This window comes from Vanessa tameamea, chromosome 7, assembly GCF_037043105.1.
Source record: "Vanessa tameamea isolate UH-Manoa-2023 chromosome 7, ilVanTame1 primary haplotype, whole genome shotgun sequence".
NCBI lineage: Eukaryota > Metazoa > Arthropoda > Insecta > Lepidoptera > Nymphalidae > Vanessa > Vanessa tameamea.
In genome coordinates, this window is record NC_087315.1 from 6,361,783 (window position 1) to 6,379,859 (window position 18,077).

Here is an 18,077-nt window from a genome sequence, read left to right on the forward strand (position 1 = left end):
TGTCCTCTCACCACTAAGCTAAGCAAACAATAACTCCAGATAGAAAAGAAAAATAATTGAAACGTATTTAATCTCTGTTTGCGAATCGTTTGTGATGATGCGTTCGAAAGTTAGCCCAGTACGTGCTTTGATCCATGGAAAACCTCCACGTACCACAAAATACGTGACGGACACCTTATACGGAATGCCTCATTGTCAGTGTCACTCGTTCGTTGACTGTTTTACTGTTAGAACCTTTTAAAACCAAATCCGATATGGCGGCCGACGTGTCTTCCATATTCATATATCGTTTCGAAGTGAAAGAGTTTTCAATTGCCATGAAAACAGACAATTAGTATCTAAAATATACTCTTCTCGATATAATAAAGAAAATAATTTTTAAGTATTATCAGATTTTTGTAGCGTATAGTCGGTATATTGCTAAGTTCTAAATAGTTTTAATCGGTTGAATAATTAAACCAATATCCATGTGTAAGGTCGACAGGCTTAACGTACTTACCAAGTAATTACGTTGGAGGGAGCGAACGTCGAACTAAGTAGGTGTTTCCGGACAACCAGGCAATAGCTGAGACACGGGTTTAAGGGAATTACTAGGTCAGTGGGCTAAAGTTTTCCAATCGACAGCCTTCGAGATCGGCAATTATTATCTATTGTTACATGCCTTACGTTATTTTATTTTATCTTTAAAGCCGGATAAACAGAACACGCGATTAGGTTGAACAAATAATAAGTAAAAAAAAAAAATATTATTGTTCCAAACATTTGTTTTTAAAATAAAAATACACTTCAATGATCAGACACATGATTACGTTTATAGCTTTTGTAATTTTAAATGAACACTGTAATATAAAATATCAATAAACATGACACATTACTTAAATGTTAATAGTATGTTTCCAATGAATCTAGAATTTTTAAAGAAGGTCAATTCTTAAGAGACTTGTCAGCTAAGAGGCAAAAAATCTCGTTAGAAAATGGGAAGTCAACAGTCAGTAGCCGGTTGTATAAGCTTGCTTTTAGCAAAAGTATTTAAAGTTTAAATGCGTCTTTATTGATATAATACGAGTTAATTGTACAATATCATATTGTGCTCGTTAGTAAAATTGTACTAACGCAATATGTGTAATCGAAAGTTTTGTTTAAGTATGTTTCAACAATTGACGACTTATATATCTTTCGTAATTAAAAAAAAAAGGTAAAAGTTACAAAAAAGTCATTTGTTGGAAAAGTATGACGCTGATAATAATAAACAGTTTCGTTTTACTCGAATGCGGTGCTCGTATGAGACACAGAAATCCATTTACTCACGTATGAAACGAATTTTGCGGTCAGAAAATGTAGTTTTACTTTTATTTTGTGTTTCATATTTCATTTCTTTACGCTATTACGTATTTTTTTAGATAAATAAAAATAACTAAAGTTTATACGTATAAAATTAATGGTTTGAATTGAAACAACAGTAGAACGTAACGAATTAGATATTCTTTATATGGTTTTCGCTTCCTCTCTTCCTGCTTTATAAAAGGACAACATATGTGCAAGCCACGAATGCGATCTGGCTTCCTCGAGTATGGCAGGTGGTGATATTATTATTAGTACCACTTTCCGTTCGTTGAACTAACACCGTTACTTGGTTTACGCATTTAGTTCTCGCCGCTGGCGAACATGACATTAATAACAATCGACCAATCGGTTAACAGTCATAGAAATAGGATCGTATTAACGGGTTTCTTACCCTGAAGTATCGGGTCAAACGCTTTCGTAGTATAATTTTCATATAAAACGTTATTTATATTTGTAATAATAACTTCTGTAGTAACAGCATAATGAAGACGCCGTTACCTGCACCCATATTATTTCATTATGATTACATTTAATGAATAAAAATATATGAGTATTAAATTACAGAATGGATTACTTGAGTCAAGAGTGCCATTAAAATAATACTCGGTTTATTAGTGTTACTTTTTTGCTCTCGTATGAAAAGCACTTAAGTGTGGCGTTAACATCCGCGTTATTCTAACGTTGATGTAAGCGTTTTTACTTCACCTCTTATTTTCCTGCTGTTCAAGGCGCACTGCGGAATTATATTTTTATGGTAAAAGTGAAAACGTACCCACTGTCGCAGGTTGAATGACACTAAACGTTTCCGATGTTATGGCACGGTTTCCTTATAAAAGTGTTGCTATGAAAGATATAAAATTGTTAACATTAAATTATAATATTAAGCAATATCGTAAAAGTTATAGTAAGAAAGAGGTATTGAAGTTAAGTAATATCTTAATAATATATCTAACATAACTCATAAAAAAGGAATGCATGTTTTTTAAATTATTATTATACATATGTACTTGAATCATTTTTTTAAAACACTGAGTTTAATCAAGACTAATTTTGAATTAACATATTAATAATAAAAGTCTTTTTAAGTAGGAGTTTTATTATTCGTGATTATTCTTAACAATATTATTAACTATTCAAATTTAAAGGAAATACTAAGATTATTACTCACGTTACAATAGGTAGTGACTTAAGTATGAATTCACACTGAACTGTAAGCGCAGATTAAATGTTTTTATAAATATGTAAAGGATTTTATTAAATATTACTAATTTCAAACCATTAAATTGAAATGATTACTATGTCAATTTTTTATTTAATTTATAAGATTGTTATGATTGAAAGTTTATTAATAAGTTATAAATATAAAGACTGTGAAACAGAATAAATATATTTAGCAGAGGAAACGAAAGCAGTGAAATATTGTAACTTTTGTACACAAAAGATAACATCCAGGTTACTCAGAAAGACTTCCCAACTAAATCGTAATAATAATTTTTGTTACCTGATATTTTAAAAGTATTCATTATTTACGGTACCGGCGTGGAATTCCCTCGTTTAGTGTTGTATTATAATAGCCGAATAAAAAAAAATTACTTGCTCGACTTGACCGATGAGTCACCGAAGCCTTATATCCGACATCCTTGAATGAACGAGCACATATTTTTGTAATTAATATACCTTTGAAATGCTTTAATACGTCGCTTAAAATAGTAATGCTATTATTAATTTTATTTATGAATTTGATAAAACAGCAAAACATGAAATAGTCATATGAAAAGATAAACGAAGGTTGCATACTTCAGGTTAGCGGTTTAAAATTCTATTCTTGAACACGTAGGTATCTCCAACCTTTCGTGAAGGCAAACCTGTTTCGCATTTATGATCTTCTAAAGCCAACGTTCTATTCAACGAAATATCAATACCTACGTAAATTTAATTTAATTTATATATTATTAAACTGAGTAGTTGGTATTCTATAATCCTTTTGATATTTCGTTTCATCCGTAAGCTAACTTTTCGAGTGTGTTATTTAGCCAATTAACAATTCTGTCGCGTCTTTATTTCGCTTTGCATGAATACGGCATTCATTAGGCATTGCAGAAAAACAGTGCATACTATTTAAAAGCTACACCGATGGACGAGCGAGGCGTTAATAAAAGCAACAGAAGAATGAGTAACAAAAAGGCCTTTCTAAAGTCCGCGGATACTGGTTGAATGGGACTAACGAGACCGACGCCCCAAAACGATGGTTCGTGTTTTGTGAAGCGAGATATCTTTACTTTTACGTTTAGCGTACTTTTGTGTTTAATTTCGGTCGTCGCTGTCGTCCACTAGCTTTGGTTTTGTTGACAATAGCATTGTTCAGTACCTTCACTGTATACTTTGTAGTTACGAATTTTCGCAGCCAGTTGACGTTGCACGAAGCTTTGACGAACAGTTTTAATTTCTTTTTATTTATCATTTGATAAAATAAATGTTTTACTTCTTTATGTTATCGCCTTTTTAAACTGAGAAATATAATTGTAATGACTTTTTTATGTAATAATATAGTTTAGTTTAAGATCAAGTAGTTTATTGTCATTTTTAAATTAGGTGTATAACATATTGTCGTTGTTATATTATGATGAGTAATTATTCATTATTTTATTCATTTACATATTATTATATTTATTAATCGAAAACATACTGCTTACATACATATCACATACATATTTATGTATTGTGTTAAAAAATTGTATTTACTTTTCTCTCTTTATTTCAGTTATTGGTAATACGCAACATTTGATCACAGAACGCGACACTATTATAATCAACAATAAAATCCGATTAAGGCACGAACAATTTTGTGAAAACATCTTTTTTAAATATCGATTGTAAATATCGATTTCTCACTCGCACACTGCAGTATATTTCACTAGTATATTTAATTTGATAATAATATATTCAAAGTAATATAAATAAACATTAATGACGCAACTGAACTGACTCACACTTTGTCCTTTAAGAGCCTGGTTTTTCACATACCAATCTTATTTATATATAACGTTAGTATTATGTGGTCAGGTATTATGTATAGGAAATCTACTCTTATTCTCTTCAGTATAAGCTCGGTAATTCTATATCCAGTATGGTGAGCAATGATATTTTATAAAGGTAAATTTAATAATTATAAAGGAATTCTCAATAATAATTCTAACTTTGAATCGTTGTTTGCTCTTATAATAGGAACTCGGTAAGGGTAAAGTATTAATCATTAGAGCTTTCCCCTAATAAATTTTATCTTTGATACATCACCCTTTGATAAAATTTGACGTTTAATGATTAACTTTCAAACATTAAACATATATTTCGAATAAATTATCGTTTCCTATCAATCTTTTTGATGAACAAAGTATAATAATATAAAATTCGTTATATTCAAACGGCTCAACCGGTATGGCTAGAATCTGCAACCTCTCAGTAAAGTTAAAAAGGTCAAGGTGGCGATCGCGTGAAGATGTGCGATATTTTTTGAATAAACATTTAAGTTTCGTACTCGTAATAAAACAATATGTGTCAGAGCAGAAAAATAATATCGACTGAAATTTATAATTTAAATTGACTTATACCTACTTATTATTTTGTACTGTTACTTTGTATTATTTTAATACCTACTTTTAGACACAAGAATTTATCATGAGCTGACTCAGACAAAGCAAAGAACACAATTTAAAATATATATTAATATATATGTATAATTCTTTAAAAAATATATGGTAACAATTTAGTTTATGTATACATCTATAATATATTAAATATATAAGAATACGTACCCCTCCAGGAATATAAATAGTTCATGAATATGACTAGATTTACGTAAATGAAATCTGGTTTGAAGGGGTCACTATCAAATGGCAAGATGTCGCGCGTCCCACGCTAAAGGTCACGCTTTGTGATTTTGCTTCATAGCACTCACACCATCATCGTCGTTTTGTTGATTTAATAAAACTTATATACCTTGTACAATTTTAAAATTATGACCTTTTTAAATATTACTTTACTTGTAGGCGGGAGAGTTAACTTGTGATGTGTTTAATAATTCTCAGGACAGCTTTTTGTTTTTTCGTACAATCACAAGAAATTTCTAAGTCATATTAATTTCCGTATAAGTTGACATAGAATTAGTGGTAAAGATTTATTACGTGTTTTTAATTTTTCAGAGCTCTGCGAACCATAAAATCGAAGACATTTGTCCTTTGTGCCTGCAGTCACACATGCTGATTCATCCTTTTTATATGATAACAACATCATAATCTTAGTGTCTACCTCTTCTTAGAGGTTTCTTTTAATAACCTTGGTCTCTATCAAGGGCGCTCGAAATCCTCAATATTAGTTTTGTGACTAGGTTCCTTAAACATTTTCCTCTGTATAGTATATGTGTTTACATGTACAATCATAATTATCCATATTTTATTTAAATGATTTCATACAAAATTACACATTTAGGTAAAATAATAAAATAAACAAGTGCACTCACTATTCCTTCACAATTATTCTCCAATAGGACGGGAAATCGGACACAACCGAATAGTGTTCAAGCGCAGGATTTAGGCTTTACTTGTTTCTCTGCTAGCTTTACTGGGAGTCTAAAGAAACAGCCTGGGGATTGAACCTCGGGATATACAGCCTTATAGCTAATGAAAGCGACAGATGAAATTCAGTATAAAAACATTTCATTCCGGAGGGTTTTTATGAATTCGTAGTAAGTATTTATTTAAAAATCTCTTTAATAAAATGTCGGTTTATTCAGTTATGAATAGCCCAACAGATAATATTATTATAAAACATTTCTCGAGAGAAATAATTTTCAACCTCAGCACTAGAAAGTGGCGATATGATGTTCGGTTTTAATGTATTGCTTCGTCCAAAGATTTATTATTCTGTCCACTATCTGACAATAGCTTACGGACGAAACAGGAATAATAAACATGTCTTTAGAACATCTATCTCAAGGCTCAGATTTGGCTTAAATTTTTACATGCCTTCATGCCGATAACATGACGCAATGAAATGTGTAAATTTTAAATCAATAAATTGTTTGGTAGATATGTAAGCAATACGAATAATGTACAGTGTCTAGATATCTAAGCGATAGGGAAATTTTATATAATTTTCAAATTAAGTCAACTCTGTTTAATCTGATAAGATAGCAGTTAATAAAGTAGATTAAATTATTAGCGACCAGCGAAGCAACCTTATAATAAGAGGGTTCGAATTGCTTTTGATAGCGTGCTAGGCTTTGAAGTGGTTCATGAGATATTTTAGCCATCTCTTAGTAAGTCTTTCAGTAATTTAATTTAATTTCTATTTCAACATACGATTGCAATCTTTTTATATTTGTTATATTAAAAATTATATTAAATGAAAAAATTAAATAAATCTGTAAATCTTCATTCTATGTTTATAATGGCATTTTATTTATGAATATTATTTTTAATTATTATCTACTACATATACATCTCAGTCTTGCCGTAAAAAAATATATATTTTTTAATTTAATATCATTCATAACAAATGAGATTCATACTAATTGAAATTGTTTTAACTAATTTATTATTAAGATATACACAAAAAGCTGATTATTTTGAAAATAAAAAAAAAACAAATATATACTGAATAACATTCTAATAAAGAGAATAAAATTATGTTGATATTTGAAAATAGAATGAGTATTGTGAGCACAACACGTATGTAAGATGAACGTCACGTACTCTCTAGTCGCAGGTTCCATCTATTACATACGTGAGAATATTTGTATAAACTTCCTTTTAGAAATCAGTTATCTGCTAATATAAATAATAGGGTTGTGTCGCTTATGTCATTTACGTTTTTTTTATAAATATTACGTGATTAAATTGATAGTTTTTATTGTAACTGTTGTGTTACTATTATTCTTGGCCTAGATTTCTTTGAAAAGAAAACGATTGCATTACGATAACGATAAAAGTCTATTCTGTTCTTCGTAAATATAAAATATATAAAAATAATATTGATTGAAATATAAATAATGTATACAGAAATGATTGCCTTTGCTGTGTAATCGAAAATAAACAGATAATTTATATCGATATCCGCAAATCCCAATCATGCGGTTTCGGTAAGCGGTGTGCGAGGTGCGAGTCTGTGTGGGTAAGGTTTAGAATAACTTTGTGCAATAACGCCTTGAGGTCGGTGATTAGACAGTGTCGATTATTGTTATGTATATTGTACACAATGAAAACCAGCTTGTTTGCGTGTAAGCAATGTTGTAACCCTTTGTGTTCAGTTCGGAGGCGTAATGCTTTCATCTTAGAAATATAATACTAATTAATTTTAAAAGTACGTAAGTACGTATTACAATGTATTTATTTATTTGGTACTATTAATAAATTACATATTAAAAGTCGAAAGAATTTAGTATTAAAGGCAAGCTTGTCGTTGAAGTTGTGTTGAAGATATTTATTCCAGCTCACTATGCAAGTATAAAAAGAGATAGATAAATAATTATGTATTTAGTTTAAAACTTAAACGTTAAAATATCTCTATATTCGAAGGTGACATTTAAAGTAATTAAAATTAATTTATTTTTATTCAAATATGAATCCATATAAAGCATGTTTTCGTATTTGATACATATTATACCGAACGGAACAGGTTCATCAAATTTATTTATAATGACAACGACGATATCCAGTAGGTAACATCAAACATATTTCGTTTCTCAATATTATTTAATGCATGTTTAATCATTAATAATTATCAAAAATATCTAATACCGAACCAAATTTAAATCAAACGTGTATCTTGCTTCTCAATTAATTGAAGGAACAAGTAGAAGTAGCTTTATTAGTGATTTGTTATTCAGTAGAGGCGGTTCATTTAGCAATATGGCACCGCATTCCAGGCGAAGCTAGAGGTCGACTCATATTGAAATAATACAATACAATTATAATACAAATGTATGCGTATCATGAAGTCTCTAACTATAGTGTTATTATAAAATAAGATCCTAATGTAATATTCAAAAGATAACAATAAAGTCGTCTAAAATTATTTGATACTAATGTTTATATTATGCATACGAGTAAAACTTTCTTCGTAAGATTTCTCCTCATTATTGAGATACCGTTTGAGATATATGATTTTCTTTGTGATTCGTTTTTCATATAACGATATCGTTTAAAGACACACCAGTACTACAGGTTGTAAAAAAGATGTTAACCGATCGTTTCGACTACATCTGCCTCAACTTACTTGTATAGTTTAGTTTATATATATATATTGTCATCGAGCTGTATTATTGGTCGCATTCTTCCGAGGTGAACGACAGCAAGCCTTGCGTGGAGGCAAGGTCACTCGAGTGAAGGGGAGGACTAGTGACTGAACCAGACATATTATAGTTGATAAAAACTTGACAGAAATGAATATACTTCCTACACTGTATTTGGATCAAAGAAAAACTAGTTACGCTTCGACTAGGTTTCATTTTTAAATATTTTTTTGGATAGAATTAGCGTGGTAACGTGACATACATATTATTATAATTAAAAAAATTAAGTTCCTTGTAATACCGACCAAAAGCCTCCTCACTTCTTGAAAGGTTAGTTTAATGCTTTTTCACTGCTGATTCAGTGCAGGTTAGCTTCCTCACGATAATTTCCTTTAACGTCGACCAAGAGATGAATTTAAAAACGTATTGAGGACTAACTAAACTTTGTTGTGCATATCCGGGTTTGAACCCACAATCTCATTAGATAATATTTATGCTTAACCACTGGACCATCTTGGTTTTGCCCTTATTAAGACAGTATTATCATGATAATTTTAAATAAATAAATTTGATATGATTGTTTGTTTCACGTGACGTTATTCTAAAATATTTATAGCAGTTTCAAGTAAATAATTTGAAATTACTTTATAATCTAATTTGTCATTGAAACGTTATTAAGTAGTTATTAAAAATCGTTTAATCTGCTGACTAATCTGACTGATAATATGACTAATGCTATGCATTTTAATTCCAAGTAATAGTACTGTAAAATATTATACAAAACTCTACAACTTTGATTAACACATTTGTGTCTTATAAGTTTCGAGTAGTCCGTTTTAACCTTATTGACACATGTTTTAATAATTATTTTCATATTGCTATCACAAGTGACAAATTTTCACTCAAACTTTTATTCCCCATTTAAATTAATTTTATAAGAGAGGCCGTGGTGGTCCAGTGGTTAGAACGCGTGCATCTTAACCGATGATTTCGAGTTCAAACCCAGGCAAGCACCACTGAATTTTCATGTGCTTAATTTGTGTTTATAATTCATCTCGTGTTCGGCGGTGCAGGTAAACATCGTAAGGAAACCTGCATGTGTCTAACTTCAATGAAATTCTGCCACATGTGTATTCCACCAACCCACATTGGAGCAGCGTGGTGGAATAAGCTCCATACCCGCTCCTCAAAGGGAGAGGAGGCCTTAGCCCAGCAGTGGGAAATTTACAGACTGTTAAAGTGTTAATGTTAATGTGTAATAAGAGATTAATTTTGAAAAACTCTTTCCCAATACAATAATACTTCCTGCACTCGAAAAAAAATCTCTGTGCAAAATTTCATTTGTATGTCAGTCATATGTTTTTTTCATGAGTTAGTAGATATGTGAATTCTTTTGGAATTTGTGCATTGTTTGTGTTTATTTTATCCGTATTATGATATTTTTATTGAAAGCCCATCAATCAATCAGTATTTTTATGTTATTAATTTCTTTAAAGCAGTTTCGAAACGAATAAAACCAGGCACATACGTACACATAGAATCATTTTATAAAAACAGATTCGAAATCGAGCGATTTGAAAAATGTAAAAATTTAGATTATCAGAACATTCGGGGCGATTAAAAAATTCGAAATAGGAAGTAATAAATTAAATGAAAGTCTATATCTATTTATAATTTGGATAAAATAAAGCGTCGTTTTTACAAACAACGATTAAAATCTACAAAAAATCTTATGTTATAATAAAAATAAACTAATTGAAAATTTATTAATTAAATAAAGGTTGTAAAAGATGTTAATTCAACGTTATTTAGATCTGTGACACGATTAGTATAACCTGACTGACCGTTATAGAGAGATTCCTTAGCTGTGCCTAAATGCGTATGTTGGCACGAATGTAAATGAAGGTATGTAGGTGAAGAGTTGGTTCACAGGAAAACGTACCATGGACATTGGTGATGTCCATGGTACGTTTTCGTACTACAGTACAGAGTTTCGTAGCAAAAAATATTGTTTTTAGGGAATGATTCATAAAATAACTTTAAATAATACTTAGTTATTTTCTGAAGGTATTCTCTACGTAACTTTAGTAAAATCGATTCTATAAAGACTTATATTTATTTAATCAATAAAAGTAATTAATTTATTAATCGAAATATACAATTCGATTAATCGTTTACGCTTAGCAAATGCGATATTAAGCGATTTATAATTTCGACACATTTACCAATAAAAGTAATAGCGGTAATAAAATATATTCACGTGGTTCGTTCGTGATTGTCAATGGGTAATTGAAAACGTTTTATGTCTAATACAATCTGATATAAAACAGAAACGTAAAAGTATAACGGATTAATGTTTCGTAAAGAATATTTAAATTATTCTATTCTTACCATTCGTGTAAAACAGGCGTTTTTTACTGAATAACATGATCTTAATGATCATTAAACGTCATTCATATGATTTTGAAATAGGAACGTTATTGATTTTATTTTTGCATGCATATTACAATAAAAACGGGATTTTTATGAATAATTATATGTCATTTGAAACCATACTGTGTCAATGTAAAACCGTATATGATAATCATAAGTTACATTCCTTAAGCATCTAGTTATTTCTAGCTAGATAAATATAAATCTTTAAATTTTACAAATTCTGCGTTAAAAATTTAAATAGGTATTCAAGAAACCAGTTAGACAAGAAAATTTATGCCGTGCCAGATAGTTTAGATGCCTCCGTATAACCGCACAGTATTTGTTCACAATCGAATTTGAATCTTAGTGCGTTGTCATAGAGTGCATATGTAAGATTAGAAATCGCCCTAGTTGACAGACTTGAAAATCACCGAGATTATTCATTTGTGCACTTTGCGCTTCAAAAAGTGTATGAAGAATGATCAATTTTTGCTTTTATACGTGTCGCATGTTCGTTTATTAATTGGTGCAATTTGAAAATAATAGCTGAGAGTATTTGGAAAAAAGACATAAATCCGCGTTTTATCTTTCATCGTCTAGCATGTGTTTGTGTGTTCTTCCTTTTAGAAATTTATGTCGTGCGATTAATTTTGTACTGACGTAAAAAATACAAGAAAGTTTTCTTCTTATGTAATAAAATTTATATAAAAAAAAATATTTCGATCCTGCCAGGATTCGAACCTGGAATCTTCTGATCCGTAGTCAGACGCGTTATCCGTTGCGCCACAGGACCACCAATGAAATATTTCAAAAAGCTGATTAGTTCGAGCTTAAATATAAATATATATCAAATATAACAATAGCCTTATTGCCTACTTCGTATACGTGTGACTGCAATTATAATCACTATTTCAGCAAGCGCTAGCTAATACTCGTCGAAAGTGCGCACGCGACGACTACGACGGCGCGGCGCGGGCGCATGACCTCCTTCGCGGTAACGGATTTGTAACCGTTGGCAAGCACATCTTCGACAGATGTTTCATTTTGCGGTATTCACACTATTATATAAGCAAAACAAACCTCGTAATCACGAATTATTGACATTCTATAATTTTGTAACTGGGTAGAGACGTAACGTACGGGTCAGTTTAAACTTTGAAGTATTTTAATGTTAGAGTTTACGTTTGTATGAATGAATGTAACGGACGCATGTGTAGTTGTGTTAGAACACTTTTATATACATATATGCTTGTCTTATTCTCATTTGATAGTTTGTTAGTTTAAACACAAATCGAACTTGAACGGTCATCAGTGAAGTCAGTAAAACTTATTAATTGACAAAAAAACATTTTATAAATTTGACAACTATTAATCAGATGACGATTCTTCAATTTGAATAAAACCATTAATTATTTTTTTTAACTTTCCTTTCTTTTGTTTTCATTTTTATCCTATTTAACTATTTTAATAATCATAACGAGCTCTTAAAACGTCTATTCATATGTATCTTACAATAGAATGTATTTAAGAAAATTTTACTTTTAAGTTCACATTGTCGACGAAGTGAAATAATTAGCGGTGCTATTAAAAGCGACGATAAAAAAGAGCTCTCATGGAAGATGTGTTCCGGAACAAGGTTTTGCGGGAACCGTAACGTAAGGCTTAGGTTTCCAATTCAGCCAACCTAATTATTCTGTCTGTAAACTCCTACAGGAATTAACTTTGTCGACTTTGAAATTCTTGATGCGGTTGAAATAAAGATTAATGTTTCTTATTGAATAAACAATTTTGAAACAATGACTGTTACGAAATGAAAGATATGTAGGTAGCTTTAATTAAAGTTTTATATTATTTGAATATTACTGTAGATGTGAACGCTTGTAAATACTACAGTTATCAATATATATTGATAAAGGATTTAGAATTTAAAATTTTATAACTTCAGAATTTTAAATTTAACATAATATGATGATACGAGCTTTACATAAACAAGTGAAAATTCCAATTAGCAATATATTTTTCGAGATAATAGGGAAAGCAAACGTACAATTACAACGCTCGAGTAAAAGGGAAGTGACGCTTTTTTATGGTAGGGGATTTACCTTCATCACAAGGGATTAATTTACAAAATTATTCGAAAATATTTATACCGGCCCTTTACTTTGTGAAGCAAAGGTTTATAAGAAGATTTCGTTTCCATCTCACCGATCTTTAATATTCAATATTTATTTAGAATTATATCTGTTTTGTATATATTTTTGTTATAATTTTAAGTCAATTTGACTTCATTTAGTTTAAAGAAAAATACATATATTTAGATTAAATATTTTATATATTTTATTAACATTATCTAAAACGGGATATTTACCATGTAAAATAACATGGTAAATATCCCGTTTTAGATAATGTTAGTAATAAAAATAACCATGTTAATTTAAAATTTTATATATTTTCATCATTTTTTTCGTTACGTTGATGAATTAATTAAGAAATTAACGTAATAAAAAAAATTATAAATAAGAAAAAGAAATGTAATTAAAAAGTTACAAAATCTGTGCAACTCATTAGCAAGACTTATATTTAAACAAAGAAGTCTGGTTAAAAACTATTCTGGATTTTCGAGTACACTAAATTGTAGACAAAAGGCAGCTATGTAAAAAACGAATACCGTTGCTGCACGTTGCTTAAATCCACTTAACCCATGCTTCCAGATTAGTAATGTTTTTAATTTGTTTTTGTAAGAGCTTCGGACGTTTCAGTAGGATGAATTTTGTTTAGATATTATAATTTTTTAAAGAAAATATTTATACTTTTGTGATTATATAATAACTGAACAGAGTAAACAATTCATGAACTTAAGTATCTATCGCGCAAAACCTTCCAAGCGGGAATTACGAATATTTAACTTAGCATTCTAAAGCTGAGAGCTATTTAAAAGTTAATGATGATTGAATAAAGTACCATCAAAGTCTAGGAAGGCTAGAAATGTAAAGCTTTGAATAAATAACGTGTGTTGGAGAATAATGCGGCCACGATGGAGCAATATAACGTAATTAGCGGGCTACTCGCGATCCGCACGACTGGTCGCCTGTTGTTAAGCCATTCTGGGGACTTGGATGTGTCTTAGTGTTTGTATCGTATTTAATATTTACTACTTATGTACTCAGGTTAACCGTAATTTGAGTTTATTGACTTTTGACAATTTATCATAAACAACGATGTTTGTCAACGTTTATAGTTGTAATATTATAGTAGAAATACGGAAACCATTTTTATATCATTTTGGAATTTTCCTGATAGTTTCATCGTAGAGATAAAATTCATAACATTTAAAAGGACATAAGTCAGATTCGTTGTGAAATTGAAAATCGGAGAGTGAAGACGATTTTTATGAAGTCCGTACAGATAAAGCCGCCAGGATACAACCGGTTACGTCTCAACGCAACATGCACTCCACTGTCCTCGTTTACCGATCACGAGTCGTGGCATTGTTTGTGTAGTCGCTTTCCTACAATAAAAACTGATAACAAACCGACTAACAACAAAAATATCTCAGACATATATATATTTTAATGTTATAATTCAACATTTTACGACACATTTAACAGGAAGTCCGCCTTTTGTTGAACGTTAACTTTTTGTACTTCATGATATCATCAGAATACATTAAGAACGTGAAACTTATGCGCGTTGATGTCTTCCCTATCATGACGTTGGCGCAAACATTTTAATTAATATTTCTGATATTGCATTGAAAAAGCGTGTTATAAAATATAAACAATTATAATTAAAACAGACATAAATTATATTTGCAATAAAATTATTGAAAGAAAGTTGTTCAACCATCCGAAAGCTATCTCACGAGATTGGAATTTTGGTCGGTCTGACGAAGCGGCGCGCCCACCTGCTTACACCACACCTGAACCAAAAGTATGTCAACACTACTGACTCCTCGAACTCGGCGATCGATCGTTGAAACTTTCACATTACCTTAAATTAACACTCGGTTGAGCGCGCACTAAGTCTAAACTACAAAATACATTCAAAAATACAAACCTTTTTGCACGCCGCGGGGCGTTCCAAATATAAAATCCGGTTTACACTATCAGGGGTTGGGGTTAACGCACGGACACTGTGCTATAACACACTCACCACACTAGAGTCACAAAGTCTGCCGCATTGTCGGCAGGCCGGTGCGGTCTCGACGGCCGCCAGGTCAGAACTGAGGCTTTCTTTGAGACGACACGCGCACGCGCAGGTAAGAATGAGACTATCGTCATGGCAAGGCACACTACTGCAAGTTTTAGTATCTGTATGTGTACGCAAGATCGTATACCGTTGAGGTTCAGTATTATTATTTTTTAATATTGTTATATTATATAAACAATATTGTAAAAATTAAATTTGTTTTGGTCTGCAGATGACTTGTTCTGCCCCCACACAATTTACATTTTACAACATAAGACAAGAGATTTTGTAGTTATCTTCATTAAAATATCGGCTAAATTAAATCTCATTAAAACTGCATCGGGAATTCCTTTCGACGAAATTTCTTTATGACTAGTCGTGCAACCGATGGGATATTCCATCGGAAATATTATTTTGAAACCTGACAAATTTTCTTAGGTTTTACAATTTTTTCGGTAACTTCCATTGCCGATATCCTTAGTTTATCTCAATCACTGCACACTATCTGTATAACCACGCAAACAAAATCTTTTCAATTCGGCGGCATTTATTTTTTATTTTTCGTCTGCAAATTGAAACGATCTAACTACTATGTAATTAATAAATACTGTTATTAAATTAACACGTGGAGCTATATTTCTTTGTTTCCTTCTTCAATCGATTTTTAGATTTTAAAAGGTACATACATTATTCGAAATCACTATAAAATTGGTGTAATAAATCTATTTCATATAAGAATACTTCTACAAAGTAAATTCTAAATAGGTTAGTTACATGACTCATACGTATAATTTAGAACATAATAACATAGAACCACGAAGAACAGAAGTAGTTAGCTTTATATGTAGCAACTCTCGTGGTAAGGAGAGGGATTTCGAGCTTATACTACAATCCTGATTCACTACGGGTCAAATACATTTGGTAGAATTTCATTTGAAACAGTCATGTAGATTTCCTTCTATCATTTTCCTTCACAATATCTACGTACAGAATGACGTATTAACACAAATTACGTAGGTGGAATTTTGGGGTGATAGTCCGTTAACCCGCGAATATATATAATGTCCGAAGAATAGGATTATTTTCGATTATATTACGTTAATGACATGTAGGTATGAAACATCTTATAATTAAATTTATAAATAAAGTTATAATAATGCATTCTTTGAATGAATAACTTTCGATGTGAGTAGTAATTACCAACACAAAATTGGGCTCTACAAGTATGCGGCACTTTCTCTCAAGGCTGGTGACGTCAGGCTCTGGGTCACAGTGACAACGAAGTTTCGTTTAACAAACAACAATGTAAAGGAAACTTCACTTTACAATTTCAACGACTACGACTCATCGATCAATGGATCTTTGGATAATGATTGAATGGATCATTTGAATTTGCAACTTCTTTGTCTTTTAAATAATCTATGTGAACCTCTAAGTAATGATATCTAGCTTCAAAAACAAAAAAACCCAAAAGAAGAAGATAATGTTCTGTATGAGCTACTTAGTAATTTCCAAAGCGCTGCCAGATTCAAGTGAACCCTATTTTTGTATCTTAGCTCAGTTATGAATCATACGTCATACTAATATTCTTTTGTTTGTTTGTTTTATTTTTCCGGATTCACACAAAACTTCGAATTCGATTATTATGGTACCGTTATAATACTCTATCTTCTAATTGGAGGATGGCTATAGTCTGTATCGTATGTATGTATATTTCATTACGTAGTCTGAGAGAAAATTGTCGGTCCGCGCCCTTTCATAGTGAACGTTATTCAAACATATTATATAGCTGAATACATTATTGAATGTAACTAGACAGATTGATATTTATATGGCTGTCTTTATAAATTCAATTATCTATAATAAATATATGTGTTTATAAATATTTTTCTGTACTGTAGGTTCATGGCAGATTATTGGATAACGCTGCATCGAATTAGTGACCAAAGAGGTGGTAGACGATTTGTTGATGAGAACTGCACAACGATCACTCCAAGATGTCTTCAGACCGAGACACTTAAATGCAGAAAAGCATTTTGCGAGAACTAGTTAATTATGTTATAACTCCTTTTTTATTTCATATAGTTTTATTTGAATTTTATATCTCGTTTTTAAAAGATGTCTGCGTGTCCTTATCAGTCCTGCATCTATTAACATACATATATATACGTATGTAAAGATGCTTATGTATACACCTAGGAACCTAGTAAACTGCAGTTCGTCTTTTATGCCAATTTTAATAATTAAAACTAAATTCAGATATTCGTTGTTATAAGAGTAAGAAACAAATCATTTAAGAATTTAATTAACAACGAATAAAATGTATTTAATTACAATATGACAGTTATAATTGTTAACACGATTCATTTATTTAGATTTCAATTAAATTGGGAAACCATTTTATTATATATTTTTAGCTTAGCTAACGGTTAAAATGTATATTTCAAATAGTTAAAATATAGTAAAAATTTTAGCAATTTTGTTATTGATAAAATTGACACTTATAATTTAGTAGCTGTCACCAGCGGCTTCGCTCGCGTAGAATATGAATATATTTACAAATTAACTTAAAATATTACGTAAATTTAAGACCTCCTCGTATACGATATTGGTGTGCATTTCCCTCCTTAGGCGTAAAATATCCAGAAACGCTTAAATACGCTTTTTCTATATGTACACGAACTGTTTCGTAAATTCAGTTTCAAGTTGATCTATCCTAACAGAATTAGATGCTGTTAATATCCTTAGTAATTTCCTTATTGACCAAGGTCCCTGTATGGCACGAAGAATAGTATATATTTTTTTTCATATTACTGAAATCGATATATCGGTGTTAACTTTA

The 18,077-nt window shown here is 30.7% G+C and overlaps 1 protein-coding gene and 1 non-coding gene across 4 annotated transcripts in view; both read right to left on the reverse strand.

Annotated features, from left to right (window-relative positions):
- LOC113401353 (sushi, von Willebrand factor type A, EGF and pentraxin domain-containing protein 1) overlaps positions 1 to 15,302 on the reverse strand; it is a 62,316-nt gene extending 47,014 nt beyond the window's left edge. For 2 of the 3 annotated variants that reach the window (XM_026641234.2, XM_026641231.2), the window contains exon 1: positions 15,104 to 15,301. The gene's annotated coding sequence lies outside the window, so the exon portion shown is untranslated. Of the gene's footprint in view, positions 1 to 15,103 lie in introns of all 3 variants that reach the window. The other variant, XM_026641232.2, reaches the window with a different exon arrangement.
- Trnar-acg (transfer RNA arginine (anticodon ACG)) lies at positions 11,768 to 11,840 on the reverse strand. The gene has a single exon. It is a non-coding gene; the product is annotated as a tRNA-Arg (tRNA).
- Positions 15,303 to 18,077: the final 2,775 nt, after the last annotated feature.